A 15,531-nucleotide genomic window follows, 5' to 3' on the forward strand; every position below is an offset into this window, starting at 1 on the left:
AGCAACACTGAGTATTGCCAGACTTGGGAGGAAAGGAGAATTGGCCCCGAAACACTGGCTCTGGCCAGTCTGTCCCAGTCTAACAATTGGTGCTCCAACCAGTGATTCAACAAATCGCAAGTTTGCAACCAGCCCACTGAGGGAGCTCCGTGTGTCCTCTGCTTGCCCACCGCAGATTGGCTGAAAGACAGTTTCTCCCGAGAAGACCCACGAATGTGCGGAGATCTGTTAAATGGGGTTAGAGGCACTGCTGATAAACTCTGTGCTGGTGGCAAGAAACCTGAGTTTCAGGTTTCCTGGCACTGGGGTCCGGCTGTAGGCTGTTGGCTGGGCTGGTGAGACTCAGTGATTTGCAGAGGGCCAAGTGAAGGAAGTTGCATGGGGTCTTTATGGACCTGTGCAGGGCCCAAACCACAAAGCCTTGAACAGGTGAAGGGTTTTTGGCCTCACCTCTCAGCCAGTGGGCCCTTCACTCCCCCTGGAGCCCAGGGAGGCACCGGCAGCCACTGCAGTGCCTCTGAGATGCCTTTGGCTGCCCCCTGGTGAGCTGGGAGCTGCCCGGCTTCTGCATGGCCTTCTAGGTCCTGCCTCAGACCTACCACCCTGGAGTAGCCTGGAGTAGCCTGGCTGTGCAGAAAGGCCTTCTCTGACCGCTGGGCACCCGTGTATCATCTTGCTCCAGGGCAGCGGCAGCCAGTTCCTGGCCCACATGGAGTACTGTGGGGACACCAGGGTGTAATGCAGATCCCAGGGCATCACAGCCTCCCTTCAGCTTCATGTCCTCAACTTCAAAACAGACTAATAATGGCTGCATGCTTGAGTGGTGTGAAGACCCTGAGGGAGGGGCTGGGGTGGGGAGACTGTGAGGGAGCTGCCGGGGCAGCTGGGGAGAAAAGCTGCCTGCGTGGAGTCCACGTGGGGCCCTTGCTGGAGCCATCACAGGGAAGGGTCAGCTGGATGGAGCAGGTCTGAGCCGGGACAGACAAAGTGACAAGGGGAAAGGTCCAGATGGGATCTGGTCCGCGAAGCCTCGAGGAACATTTCCACAAAGCCCAAATCTGGCTTTCAGATTTGGTGCTGACCTCGCTCCGTGGCATTGCCCAACACGTGCATTTGGAGAGCGTGTGAACCGGTACTCCTGGCTGAACTGGTTTAAACTGGCTTTGAAAACATGGGGTTGGCTGGTTGTCAGTGTCCTGGTGAGACCAGTGTCAGGTGCAGCTGAGTCCAGGCCCTGCCAGTACTGTCAGTGGATGTAGCCCCTCTCTGCTCATGGGTCCCACTGTCCCCGGACGCCTGAGTGGCTAGGAGTGGCAGAGCTTCCTGCCAGCGTGGCACCCACGTCAGAGGCCTCCTCCCTCCAGTGTCAGCAGAACCGACCTTGACCAACTCATTCCAGTTTGCCTGCAACCTTTCTGGTTTTAGCTCTGAGAATCCCACATCCCAGAAACCCGTCAGTCCCAGAAAATCAGGACTGTTGGTCACCAAGCACCAGCAAGAACCAGTGGCCGACAGGGCCTGGGCATGGCCAGGGCTCAGGGGACGTGAAGCTGTTTGACGGCGTCACGGAGAGGTAGGGGCACCTAGTCCCACGCAGACAGGACTAAGCCTGCCCAACCCCCCAGCAGGTGGGGACAAAGATGCTCTCATGCCCCAGGCTGTGGGGCCTGGTCACCCCTCCCCAGTCGGCTCACCCTGGGAAAGTTTCCTGGCCCAGAATGTTTCAGGGTGACTCTGGGACGTAACAAGGCTCAGACTCCTGACCTTCTGTGGCCATCACCCCCCCGCAGGGCCAGCCCTGCCTGTCGACGCCCCAAAATGGTCTGCATTACCAGCCACACCATCAGGGACAGATGCGATGTCCACCCTGAGGGACCACAGCCTGGGCTCCGTGGGCCATGTCCAGCATGAGGAACCCCCGAGCCCAGGCTCAGGGACTCCCCCATGGCCCCTCCATCTCCACTCTGGTGAGGACACCCCGAAATGTCACCAGGTTGCCATTTCCTGTGGGATTCCTCCTCTGCATTACCTCTGTTTCTACCAGGAAAGTGCAAGAACATCTTCAACAGCAGTGGTGGTTGTTTCCCAGACTCAGCTCTGCCCTCCTTTCTGTCTGGCCACTGCCTGGCCCAGGTCCTGCCCCATGACCGTGCACACATGTCCTGGCTGTCAGGGTCCGGGCCACATGTGACCACGAGGTGAGGCCAGTGGTTGGGTCCGGAGGACCCCTTGGAGCTACCTGGGGAACCAGCTTCCCCATGACTAGCCTGTGGGATGCAGAGCCTGCTTCCTGACTGGAAAGGGAGGGGATGGTGAAGGCATAAACCCGTGGGCTGCCTGGTGAGAAGGGTGACACCGAGTTACCTGTCACCCTTACTGGATTATCCCTTGGCTTCTTGTCCGCCCTAATTTGGAGAAACGTTACTAAAAGCAGCAGAGTGCCGTGTCGGCCAGGGTAGGGTCACCATGAGGCCCCAGGCCAGGCCTCTCTCAGATTCCCCTCCTCTCCCAGTGATGGCTGTTTCACCCCGTGGACACTCTGAGCCCAGGCATTGCATCCGGTTGACCACACTGGCCACTCCTGGTCCCAGGTCTGGAGGGCATGGGGGACATGGAGAGCCCGCACTGACCAGGCCTGACCCACCCCACTCACCTCGTTCCCTCTGCTCACGTATCTGAGGTCGTGTTTTGTCTTGGTGCCCTGCAGGGACTTACGGGGACCTCATTGAAATAAAGGCCTCTGAGCCAGTGAAGAAAAGCAAATTTTAGTCTTTTGGGGAATGAGGTGGGGTTAGGTTAGGTTGGCTCAGCTCAGATTTAAAATGACAAGAAATGGTAACCCAGGACCTAGGAGTGTGGGCAGCACAGATGGCGCTCTGTGGCTGAGGGCCATCTGAGGGGAGACACAGCTATTTTTGCTTTTTGAGGTTTAGTTCTTCCTGCTTGGACATTTGGGGACGTACAGGAAACACGTGGCATTTAACTAAGGGAAAGTGCCTCCAAAACCTTCCTCTTCTGTAGGGAGCGTGCCCGGCGGGGACAAAACCTTCCTCTTCTGTAGGGAGTGCGCCCGGTGGGGATGAAACCTTCCTCTTCTGTGCCCCGCGGGGACGAGGCACTTTACGTGTGGGCGACGGAGCGTAAAGGCCCAGATGGGACTTGGAAGGGGCATCACTGCTTTGTTAGAAAGCTCGATGATCCTTTCTAACCTTGCCTTTCTCAGAAGGAAAAATCCTCGCAGTTTGCCTAAAATAGTGATTTTTCAGGAAATGATTAAAGCTGCTTATGATACACAGAAATCACCCTTGCAAGCAGAAGAATGGAAAGAACAAAACAAAACAAGACACAAGACAGCCTGGAAGTGTGTCAACAAGAACAGCTCTGCACACCAGGCTGATCCTGGGGGTGCGGTTCCTGGGGTCACCCCAAGGGGCCGCCATCATCACTCCCATGACGTGGGCAGGGGCACAGGGTCACGGACCCCACGGTGGAGCTGGGAACCAGGGACCAGGCTCTCAGCAACAGGCCCTCAGTGCTGAGTACTGGTGATGGGGTCTGGCCCTGAGACCCTCAGACAGCCAGAGAAGGCCCTTCTGGAAGGTGCTGCCTTTCCCTCCCCCACAGCTAGTGTGGGTGCCTGCAGGAGCCTTGGGGCATCGACCATGACTTGAGGCCAGGGCCAGGGCCCGTCCCTCCTCCCACCTCACGGCCCTCGCTCACAGGCACACAAGCCATGCCAGTTAGTCCAGTGGCTTCTCGCCTCTCTTCTGAGGCAGGGAAGGAGGTATTGGAGGCTGGAGTTGGCCTCCCGAGTTGGGCTACGTGAAGGGTGTGGCTGGAGTTCATGCCCTCGGGGAGACAGTGCAGAGGACGAGGGAGATGGGCGACGCCCAGAACATGGCCCCACGTGGCCGGAGCGACGGGCTGAGTAGCAGACACCCAACGGCCATGGGATGCTGTGCAGGACACCTTTCCCCCAGGATGTGGTGGAGACTGGTCACGCCGGGCCTTTCAAGTACACATCTGCTGAGGTCAGAACCTGTCTCTGGTTCAAAGTCCTGTTGAGCACCTACTGTGTGCAGGGTTGAGCAAGACATGGGCGTCTCAGGGAGCTGGACCTGGGGGCTCCCACCTGCCCACCTGCTAGCACCGCCCTGACCACCACCCTGAGGATGGCAGTCTGGCTCCTTCCTGGGGAGGGCCCAGTCTAGACCTTCGCTGGGTGAGGGGTGGGCAGGAGGGCCTGGGCTCAGCGGGCCAGCACCCCAGGAGCCATGTTGCATCCCTGCCTATGGCTGCGGCCTCGGGGGGCCTGAGACCCTAGAAAGAGTCGGGGGGACTGCGGGGTGGGCGGGCTGGGCAGTCGCCAGGAAAGGAGACTGTGGACATTCAGAGGCTGGTCACCCAGGGAGATGGCAGCCGCTCTGCCCGCCCTCAGCCGGACTTGAAAGAAGTGAGAACAGACAGAATTCAAAGACGCCAACAAAAGGGCTTCCTGTTGACACCAACAGGCTTAAGTCTTTTCTCCTTGCACCCTCATGCCGGCGCCCCGGCTGGTGCTGCGTCCCCCCGGGCGACACCACGACCACGAGAAGGAAAGTCATGCCACCAGCCCCCAGCTAGGCAATTTGTTCTCTAAAATTGGCCTTGAAATCCGGAACCTGTCCCACAGGCACCCACGCCGGCCTCATGGTCCATATAGCGCCCTGCAGATTTCCTGCTGGGGCCGAGGGTGCAATGGGGCCTCCGTGGACGCGCCTTACTTAGTTTACTGAATCCCTGCAGAACTCTCCACATGCACACACATGTGCACATGCACACTCACGCACATCTGCAGCACCCAGAGGACACTGGGAAACACACTGACTGTGCTGCACGGCCGGGATGATCAAGGAGAAATCCCTCCTTTTTCCTCTCAGTACCTCCAGAAGAATTGACCTTTTTTCAACAAGTATTTACTTTTTAAAATTAAGAAGGATGACTTTAAACATTTCAATGAGCTCTCTAGACTCAATCATAATCTTTCACCTCGTTTTCTCCATCACACGTGAGGCTGGCCGGCAGAGTCTAGGGGTGGTGGGATGGCGCCTCCCCACCAGGAATCAGCGAGGGGCCCAGGGTACCTGGAGTCAGATGGCCCCTCCACGCTCCAGGGTAAAACCGACACCAGCGCTTTCCAGTGGCTGCCACTGCTGCTCTGGGCTAAGGGGGGGTCAGTACTGGACAGTGGGGAGGACGGAGGGAGAGGAGGGTCCATGCTCCTGAATCACAAAGGAAAGCAGGGCCCTCACCCATCCTGGAGCCTAGGCACGCACCACCTGGGCCCCCGCAGCCCCTGCAGGGTCCACACCATGATTTCATCAGGTCCATTTACAGATGGGGTAAATGCAAGTGAAGATGGTTTTCCCCAAATAACATGCAGAGAATGTGTCAGCGCAGCTGCAGGGCAGCCGGACCTGCTGCAGGGCCTTCTTCTGCTCGGGGCCCCGCTCACACCAGCAGCTTTTCAGCTCACTCAGAAAATGGGCCGGAGTAACACACCCAAGTGAGGGATAGGTTGCCTCAAAACCCCAAGAGGCCCACGAGGCTTGTGCCTCTGCCGTGGTTCTGGGAGGGGCCGATGCAGCAGCTCAACCTTCACCTTAGGAAGGATGTCTCAGCATGTCCCACGCAGAGGGAGAAGGCCCCTGAATTTTACTTTATTTTTTATTTTTTGCGGCACGAGGCCTCTCACTGTTGTGGCCTCTCCTGTTGCGGAGCACAGGCTCCGGACGCGCAGGCTCAGCGGCCATGGCTCACGGGCTCAGCCGCTCCGCAGCATGCGGGATCTTCCCGGACCGGGGCACGAACCCGTGTCCCCTGCATCGGCAGGCAGTCTCCCAACCACTGCGCCACCAGGGAAGTCTCCCCCTGAACTTTAGTTGAATGTAGTTCCCACCGTCTGACATGCGAACGTCTGACTAGTAAGTCTAGAGTAGTTGCTCCTTACTGCTCACTACTTCCCATCGGCGTGATGTCATCAAGGCAGGGGACCAACGTGCCCCCTCGTGGAAGGGAATGGCTCAAACTCCCCGAGAACTAAATTGTGACATAGGCCTACAGAGGGGGTGTACCCCTGAGCTAAGACAGTGAAGGTGTATCTCTGGCCTTGCCAGCTGAAGGCAAACTGCTTCTGGTGGGCGTTCTGGACTAGGATGGATTAAAAGGCATTTTCCAGATCACTAGCTGCATACCAGGTACCGAGGGATGTGTTAATTTGCTCAGTCAATGGAACCGCAGCTGTTACAGCAGCTGCAATTGGAGTCACCGCCTGGTTAAGTTGATGATAATCCACTGTCACTCTCCAAGACCCACTCTCTTCTGCCAGATAGGACAGTTGAATGGGGATGTGGTGGGAATTGCCAGCCCCCGATGGTGGCACTCATCCCTGCCGTCCCTCCAGGAACGCAGTGTCACTTTGGTTCACTCGGTGGAGGCTATTCCAGTGGCTTCCCTGGCCTTTCCCACCAGAAGAGCCCTCACTCTGCAGGTCAGGGGAGCAATATGGGATTCTGCCAGCTGCTGAGGGTGCCTATTCCAATCCAGACTGGAACTGGGGAAATAGACGCAGGATGGGTTCTGGGACCCGCTGGACTCACTGCGAGGTGGACCTGAGCTAAGATTCCACTGACCACCTGACCTCCATGAGCCCCACTCTGACTGCAACACCAGTGATGTTTCGGGTCTTGGAATCAGGGTCAGTTCAGAGGCAGCAGCGTGCAGTCATCCTGAAATTTCTGAGCATTTCCTTTTCCCTGAGGCACAGTTATGCTGGTGAAAGGCCGCTGGTCCCTTGGGGAAGGGGGGTGGGGGAGAAAGAGTAATAATATGAATTGCTGGCCGTGTATGGGGGTCCCTCCTTGAGGGCACCTGGCCTCCCCTTCATTTGGGGGCTTCCAGGCCTGTAAATCCGCCCTAGTTTGGGAACTGATGTCAAAGCCATGACTCTGTTTTTATGATCCGGGTTAGACTTTTGTTCACCTGACCTAGAACTTCTCTGCTTACACAGATGGAGTAAGAATCCAGCAGGCTTCCCATCTGTCTCACTTCTAGGAACACCAAGGCCACAGTCTGTGCCAGGTGACCTGCTTCCTCGCTGTCCATCGCGGTGAACACACCCACCTTGATCCTGGCAGCCGAGCGCCCCCGTGGGGCCCGGTCACCCCAGGAGCCAATCACTCTCGCTGCACTTAGGGTTCCGACCGAGCGGCCGTGCCTCCCACTCTAAGTTCTGACCCACAGAGAAGGGGATCGGAGCCCTTCAGGGTTGCCAGGGCTCCCCTCGAGGGTTTATTCCTCACTGTTGTGGGGGAAGCTGTGTCTGGATGCTCCCAGGTGGGTGAGTGCGTCTCACCTGATGCTCTGTCTCCTCAGCCTCTGAGCCCCTTCCCTCTGCAGGAAACAGAGGCAGATCCGGCATTTCCCATTCACTCGCAGCGGGGTCGTCTCTTGGACCGTGTTTCAGCCAACAGCCAGCCAACCAGTCAGAGCCCTTCCTACCCCCGCACTGCGACCTCAGCTGCAGCCTCTGCTCGTGGGCCCCTGTCAACACCTTGATCTTCCCTCCACTGCACCCCACACCCTCCTCTATCCCCTCGCGTGTGCTCCCATAAATCAGAAGACCCAAGTCACTCTTCCAGAGTATAGCCCACCTCCTCATGGGTCACACCTCGTACCCACCTTCAGCAGCCTCAGGGGAGGCTGTCACCCTTTCCCCAGGAACCACAGGGTTGACCCCCTCAGACGTGGATGTCGGGGGAGAGGCTGACACCACTGCGGGGGGTGGGGAATGCTGCTTTGGGGACATTGCCACGGGGCTGGGAGCTGGGGGGCCCAGCCCACATCTTCTCATGAACTTGACGGTTCTCATGAACTGTCGCCTGGGCCCTGCTCCCAGCTCCCACCCAGTATTTTCTTGAATAAACGTTTCCTCTGCCTTCTTTAAGGAGAGCACACGTCGCACTATGACTTCAGAGGCCAGAAGAACGAGTTTGTAATGAAAGCAGCTCACTGCCTGGTGAGCTCATCTGCGTCCTCTTCAGGGGGCCGCACCCGTGACCTGACCTGACACTCCTCATGCCGTCGGCCCCACCTGCACATTCCCGCCCCAGGTCCCAACACCTGTCCCTCCCCCAGCCCCTGCCTGTGTCCCCTCGACACCATCGCCTGGTCTGCCTCGCCCATGTGATCACCCCCTGGACCCTCCCCAGACCCCCAGGGCCCGCACTCCACACCCATCCTGCACAGGGTTCTGGGGCCCAGGGAAGGTGAGGACCACACAGCACATGGGATCTCACACGACCATGTCCGCACGGGCCACCAGCTCAGCGAGGGGACCCCCAGTCCTCCAAGGCTACCTTCCCTACTTCTCCTGGTTCATCTGCACTGTCCATCCAGAAGGAACCCTCGGGGCAAGTGGACGATGGCCTATGGCCGCAGTGACACCTCCGGCCTTCTCCATTAACTGGGTCATCCCCCTCCCTCCCCCCTAGCCCCATGGCAGGGCCCACAGGCCTGCCCTCAGCCCCTCCAGTGGAGGTAGCCCTGAGCTGCCCGGCCTACTGTGGCCTCTCCCCAGGGCTGGGCGAGTGAGAGGGAGGCTAACTGCACAAGGGGGATGAGGCCCCACCCCACAGGCTCCAGACAAGCGTGTTTTATAGCCGCCCTCGCCTGCTTCCCTGGGCTGAGTCACTGAGGTGCCGGTGACCCAGAGCTGACTCAGGGAGGGCCTGTCCCTGGGGCTCCCAGCTGGGGCCGCAAATGGGGGGAGCCCAGTCCACTCGGTCAGTTCCCAGGTGGTGACAGCACTGTGCACTATCCACTCCATCCCCCACCCCTGTCCCCAGCATGTGTCGCTTCCCCTGGGACCAAGGTGTGCCTGCACTGTGGGACCTGGGCGGGGAGAGCTCAGGTGGGCCTGGGCTCGTCCAGGGTGTGCACAGACCCTCTGCTGAACCTGCCTTCTCTTTTTCTTGGGCAGGAAGGGGATTTCATACCTGGTTTCCTTGAAGGCCAGAGTTCCCCTGGTCACTTTCTCTAAGCCAGATGCCCAGATTCCTGGGCCTACAGAACAGGCCACCATGTGCAAGCACAGGGGTGCAGGGCCACAGGGGGCTGGACAGGGTCCCCTTCACCCTGTGTCCAGCTGTCAGCAGGTGTGGCTGGGAATTCATATGTGAATGGGACTGCTGGCTTGGCACCTCCAGGGCCGCCTGCCCTGGGCTGGTGGGTCCCGGGGCAGGGCTGCGGGCTGGGGGAGGGGCAGAGAGAGGCTGTGTTCCTCATATGGGAGGTTTTGGGAACAACTGAGAAAACAGGAACTCGGACCTCTCTGCAGAGGGATCTCATCTCCCTGTGAGCTCCTCACCTGCTATTGGAACCACAGTGGTGTTGGCACGATCCTGGGGGCAGGCGACTCTTCCTCAAGAATTTAAAGGTGAAGGGTCATGACTTCTGCAACTTATAAATGGCCCAGTGGAAAATGAACAAATGTGCACACAAGACACATACAGATGTGCCCGCGCTGACAGCGGGTGGATGGATCGGAGGGTGTGTGATGCTGGGCGCACGGTACCTGATTTGGGCACAACTGGGACATAAATTGGTAATTGCTGTGTCAGAAACTCCCCTCCTCAGGGAGGCAGCATGGTTCTGAGTCCTTCATCAGAAGCTGGTTCAACCGGCAGCTGACTAGGGAGCAGCCCATGTGAGCACCTACTGGGAGACAGAGGAGCATCTACTCCCATTCTCCCGTATGGGAACATACGGGAGCTCCAGTCGAGCGGTGAGCCTGGCACAAGGTGAAGATGTGGACAGTGAGGCTGGCACCCATGCACAGAAGCGGGATCTCTGGGCCTGGCCCCTGGCACGCCACCCCCAGCAGCCAGGACCCTGCCCTCTCAGTATCACCACCCTGGAGTCTCCAGGCCCAGGGGTGATCCCAGCCCAGCTTAGGAGCCTTGATGACAGGGCGGGTGCAACTGCACGGTTGTAGAAACGTGCACGTGCTGAGGGCACTGCCAGGCCTGGCCTGTAGCTGCCAGGGACAGTTGCTGGGATGGAGCCCAGCAGGCTTCCCAGGAGAAGTGATGCGTGAGCTGAGTGAGGAGGGCTGTTAGACCATGAGAAGCACGTACTCACCAAACATGTGGTGCAGGGCTGGGGTCCTTCTCCCCCAAGGGGCGCTGCCTCAGGGGACTCCGGGTACAGAGACATTCCTGCTGGTGTGACGGCTGTGGGGTCACCACAGCTCAGCACCTGGCAGAGTGGGATGCTGCTAAGGCCAGGCTGGACAAGGTGGCGATGTGGGCGCGGGGCTAATCATACCCCCGGCACTGTCTTTCACTGCTCACCCCGTGCACACACCTGGCAGACCGGCAGGAGCCCCTCACTTCTCCCTCCCACTTTTCGGTGCCGCACAGACAGCAAACATGCCAGCAGATTAGGTTAAGTAGGTGATTGCGTGAAGGTGTTTGGGTTGGGGCCAGCCAGCACTCTCCGGGCCGTTTCACGTCATAATTACATGTTGCCGGCTGCAGTTGCTAAATGTTAAATTACAAGCATTTGCTCATGATCCATCATTTCACCACGATTACAATAATTATGTCCCTATGAGAAGATCAGCAAAAATGACCTCGAAGGAGGAAACAGAGTGGCAGAAATGATGGAGGCCCGGGGGCTGAGCAGGGAAGGTGCTGGGTCCATGTGCGGACCTCCCTCAGCAGGTGGGGGTCTGGGTGTTTTCACGTGACCCACGTACGTGATTTGGCAAGTACTCTAAAATATTTTTTGAATGCCAAAGAGAGAATTTCCTGGACATGCCTGGGAAAACTTTTAACGTTTTTCTGGAAGTGTCCAGTTTCTAGGGGAGGAAGTTGATTCTTCAATGAGCAGATTCAGGTGACTGGACATTTTGAATAAGAGAATGACCATCAATACACATTTGAAGACCTCAAGACTGGGCAAAAAATGAAAGCATTTACAGCGACTGGGCTGTGTTAGTGTCTCAAAGAACTCATGCTCTGGGGAGAGTGGTGGGGAGGGGGCTGGGAAGAAGGTGCCCCCCACAGGGTCCCGAGTCCTGCTGAGAGTCAGATGGCACCTTGACCCCCGAATCAACATCTGTGCTGAGCCAAGGTTACCACACCCACCTGACATGAGGCTTTGTGTGATGATGTCACACCCCCTACATCTCCCTGAGAATCGAGACCCCACCCACTTTGCAGGTAATGAGACTCAGAAACAGACCCTGACCCCACTGCCCGTGTGAACCAGACCAGAAAGAGGGCCATGTCAGAGCCTAGGTCCATCCATCACCCACAGGGTCTGCCACACCCCGACGTTCAGAGGCTGGGAAAGGGTGTCCAGCCCCACAGACCCCACCCCAGCGAGCCTCCTTCCTCGGGTGGTGGGTCCCTGCCACACTTAAAAGAACGACTGGACTGTCTTACAGAGTGAAGTAAGTCCGCAAGAGGAAAACAAATATCATATTGTTAGATATGGAATCTAAAAAGAAGAAAAAAAGGTTCTGATGAACCTAGGGGCAGGACAGGAATAAAGACGACTTGAGGACACAGGGAGGGGGACGGGTAAGCTGGGACAAAGTGAGAGAGTGGCGTGGACATATATACACTACCAAATGGAAAACAGATAACTAGTGGGAAGCAGCTGCATAGCACAGGGAGATCAACTGATCAGCTCGGTGCTTTGTGACCACCTAGAGGGGTGGGATAGGGAGGGTGGGAGGGAGACGCAAGAGGGAGGGGATATAGGGATATATGTATACATATAACTGATTTACTTTGTTATACAGCAGAAACTAACACAACATGGTAAAGCAATTATACTCCAATAAAGATGTTAAAAGAAGAAAAAAAAAAAGAACGACTGGAGAGATGGCAGCACGGTCACCTGCTGCACGCTTGGGAGCTGCAGTTGTCCGGCCGTAACCATGGGTCATGGTCTCACTGAAGGCCACCACTGCTGCCTCTCGGGCTGGCCCCAGTCAGGGGCTGCACCCCTGGAACGCCCCACAGAGACGTGCCCAGGAGGCATCAGGGAAACATTTCTTGAGTGAATGAACAGATCACAAGTGAAGGTTGATACTGACCTGAGTTTGGGCCACGGACTCCCTCACTACGCGCTCTGCATGGACCTATGGGGTGGGGCAGGCAGCTCTGTGGGAATCGCCCACATCACCGCCCCGCCATACGCAGCAGAGGCGAGGCCCAGAGCGTGCACCTCAAGAGTATGCTGAGCTGTGCTGTGTGGCCTCTGTCATCGCTGAGCCCCATCCCTCTGCCGCCTGTGCCCCATTCCTCTGGCTTCCTGGGGCTGTGGAAGGTACTCGGGCAGGACGGTGGGGCTGTCACCCAGGTGTGGGGACAGGCAGCTTTGCCATCTGACCCCAGTGGGTCTGGTCCTGCACCCTGCCTTCCAGCGGGCATTCTGGTGTTGGGAGGACTGTGAATGCTGGGAGGTGCCCAGCTTCTCTCGGACACCATGACGCCCATCTCCTTTACCGCTATGGGTGGGGACACTGCTGTGGCCCCTTCCTGGGTTTAACTGGCAGTAAGCCTCACTGGGAAGTGTCCCCCCCAGCCATCCACGGACTAACACACCCCAAGGTTCTCCGACTGCCTGGGATCCTGCAGGGTTTCCCTGTCCCTGCCAAGCCCTAGGGCATGAAGCGGGGCAGGCTGTCATGGGTGGCCTCAGACAGACATGACCCATCTCATCCTGCTGCCTCAACCCCAAACATCATATGCCCCCACAAGAGCTGACACCACGAGCACCAGGAAGTGGCTCTGCATGGCCAGGAGGGCTCATCAGCCCCACCTTGCTGGGCGAAGAGGCGCCAGGAGACCCAGAGCTGAGCGCCGATATGAGGAACCAGTTCTGCTGCTGCAGCCGCACCCTGAGGCTGGCGCTTGTCAGGAGGAGGGAAATCTGGAAATTCCTGCTTCAGGGACCCTCCAGGAATCCAGAGGCACCTGTGTCTCCAGAAGTGAGGGCCTGTCACAGAGACTTAGGTCTGATGGTCCCAAGATCCTATCAGATTCTTCCAAGAAGACTGCCAGAACTTTTAATTAATAGTCTTAATTTTTAGGTTTACAGAAAACTGAGCAGGTAGTAGAGAGGGTTCCCATGTAGCCCCTCCCCTGCCCCAGATTCCTCTCTTACTGGCCTCTCCAATTAGTGTGCACAGGTGCTATAATCAATGAGCCAATACCGACATAAATCAACTGAAGACTGCAGCGTTTGCTCCTGTGTCGTTGCTCTGTCAGTGCTGCATGCACCATCGTGCTGAGCTTGTTTTAGGGAAATGGACCGGGGCAGAGGTGGTTTGGCAGCCTTCTAGGTTACAGCCCTGAGCCTGGGATGGGAACGAGCTCCGTGTCGCCCCAGAGACGGCTCTCCCCTTTGGTCCAGCGGTCACTAGAGGATTCTAAAACCCTGAGCAGGTCACTCAGGCTGGTAGCACTGACTCCGCGTTTGTAATATGAAAGGGCCCTAAAGCTGCCCCGCCTCTTCCTCTGTGTGAAGACCTGGACCCTGACCAGCCACAGGGTCCTTCTTGGGTGGATGTGCCCAGCCAGGTTGCTTATAAAGCATTTCTTTATTACCTGCAGTGCCCGAGGTAAGAAGTGCTGCTGTGCAGACAGGCTCGGCGGGCACAGAGGTGGTTGCAGCTTCCAGATTCCAACGAGTAGACCCCTCTCCCCAGCGGCCTGGGTGGCAGTTTCAGTTGGCTCACTTCTCAAAGCAGTTCTGCACCCTGGTACCTGCAGCAACAGGGGTGTGGTGTGGGGTACAGCAGGCCCCCAAGCCCAGAATGCACATGTGTAGTCCTCTAGCCTCAAAGCTGACTTTGGGTCTTGGGATGACATCACTGTTTTTGACCAGGCAGGGTCTTTGCTCCGGGCTTCGGCTGGGTAGGTTGACCTGCACAGTTCCAGGGCTGCCCTAACAGATTCTTCAGTTGTAACCCCCTTCAAGGTGGAACAACGCCCCCACTGTTGCCCCAGCACTCCTGAGAGCGGCTGTCTCTCAGCCCCATCTGTTTTGGACCTGCAGACTCTGGCTTCTTCAGAGGGTGATGATTCCATCCCTACAACCAAATTAGACTTCCAAACCTCTAACCAGATGAAAGGGTGCAACATGAAAATAATAGGCACAGGAAGTCACTCCCCTCCCCCGCAGGTCACTCGAAATTCCTCCTGAAATATATCTTGCCTGGAAAAGAAATGCTAAAACAAGGTCAGATTTCTCCACCATTTGATGTTGTTTCAGGCTCTGGAGCTCGCTCAGACCAACACCAGAGTCTGAGGAAGCAGAAAAACCTGCTTTTGTGATCCCAGGGATGGCTGCCTGGAGTGCCACAGCTCCCTCCCTCTGCCTGGCAGACCCTTATCATCCTTCCAGAGGCCAGTGTCCTCTGGGTTGCCTATGTCCCCCTGTCTCCCCCACTGGATGTCAGGTACCTGGGGGCCCCAGTGACCACCTGGTGAAGGCAGCCACTCTCATCACGCTGCACTCACTAGGCTGGGTCGCACTAGAACAGGGACCTCAGGGAAATTCGGCACCCAGGGGGCATTTGGCAGTATCTGGGGACAGTTCAGGTTGCCAAGCCTGGGGATGGGGGGCAGCCACTGCCAAAATGCTGCCAAACTCCTACAATGCACAAGAGGGTCCCCACCACGAAGAATCAAGAGCAAAGCTGGTGAATCGGCTGCTAGACTAACTCTGGAGCAGGGACAGTGGGGACCAGCAGGGAGCACAGCAGTGATGCACAGGAGCGGTGGCCTCGACAGGCAAGTTCAGAGCCTTTCTGTGGAATGGGTGTTCCAGGGTCCACCGCACACTCAACAGTGAGTCAGCCACATCAGCAGCCACAGTTGGTCCTCCCCTCCCCTGCGGGCCGCAGAAAGGGACAGAGTCTGAACTTCCGCAAAGCACACTCAAATCCTGTGGAGGGTGGGTGCCAGGAACATCTCTGACGGCCTCAGGCTGGTCACACAGCAGTGGCACGGCCAGGTGCCCCTGCTACAGCCCAGAGGCCATTCCAGACTCAGTCTGCACGATGGGGCCACAGCACCACCACTGCTGGACGGACCTGCTGGCCAGGCGCCCGGCCTGGGTCTGCACGTACTTGGGGTCTCGGGTTTCTACCCCGCCCCCGCATCGTACAGGCTGGGGACGCGGTGCTGCCCGTCCCCCTCCCGCTCGAAACTTCACTTTCCAGCCTGGTTCTTCTCTCCCGGACCCTTCTCCCAGTCCCTCACGGGCCCTCTCCTCTCCGCGGCGTCCTAGCTTGTCCCACCCTCGGGCCACACGCCCCCCGACGCTTAGTGTCCCCGCCGCGCCGCTGACTCCGGTATCCGCCGCGTCCAGCCGGGATCCCTGGGCGCGGGGCACAGGCGCACTGGGCGGAGTTCCGGCGCGCGGGGCGGAGCGGCCGGGCGGGCGCCGCCCCCCAGCTGAGCAGCGACC

At 57.9% G+C, this 15,531-nt stretch overlaps 1 long non-coding RNA gene across 1 annotated transcript; it reads right to left on the reverse strand.

Annotated features, from left to right (window-relative positions):
- Positions 1-5,683: 5,683 nt before the first annotated feature.
- Positions 5,684-9,619, reverse strand: LOC125962070 (uncharacterized). Its single transcript, XR_007473438.1, has 2 exons — positions 7,394-9,619; positions 5,684-6,831 (listed from the first exon to the last, which is right to left on the reverse strand). It is a non-coding gene; the product is annotated as an uncharacterized LOC125962070 (long non-coding RNA).
- Between the last annotated feature and the right edge of the window lie 5,912 nt (positions 9,620-15,531).

This window comes from Orcinus orca, chromosome 19 (assembly GCF_937001465.1).
Source record: "Orcinus orca chromosome 19, mOrcOrc1.1, whole genome shotgun sequence".
Lineage (NCBI taxonomy): Eukaryota > Metazoa > Chordata > Mammalia > Artiodactyla > Delphinidae > Orcinus > Orcinus orca.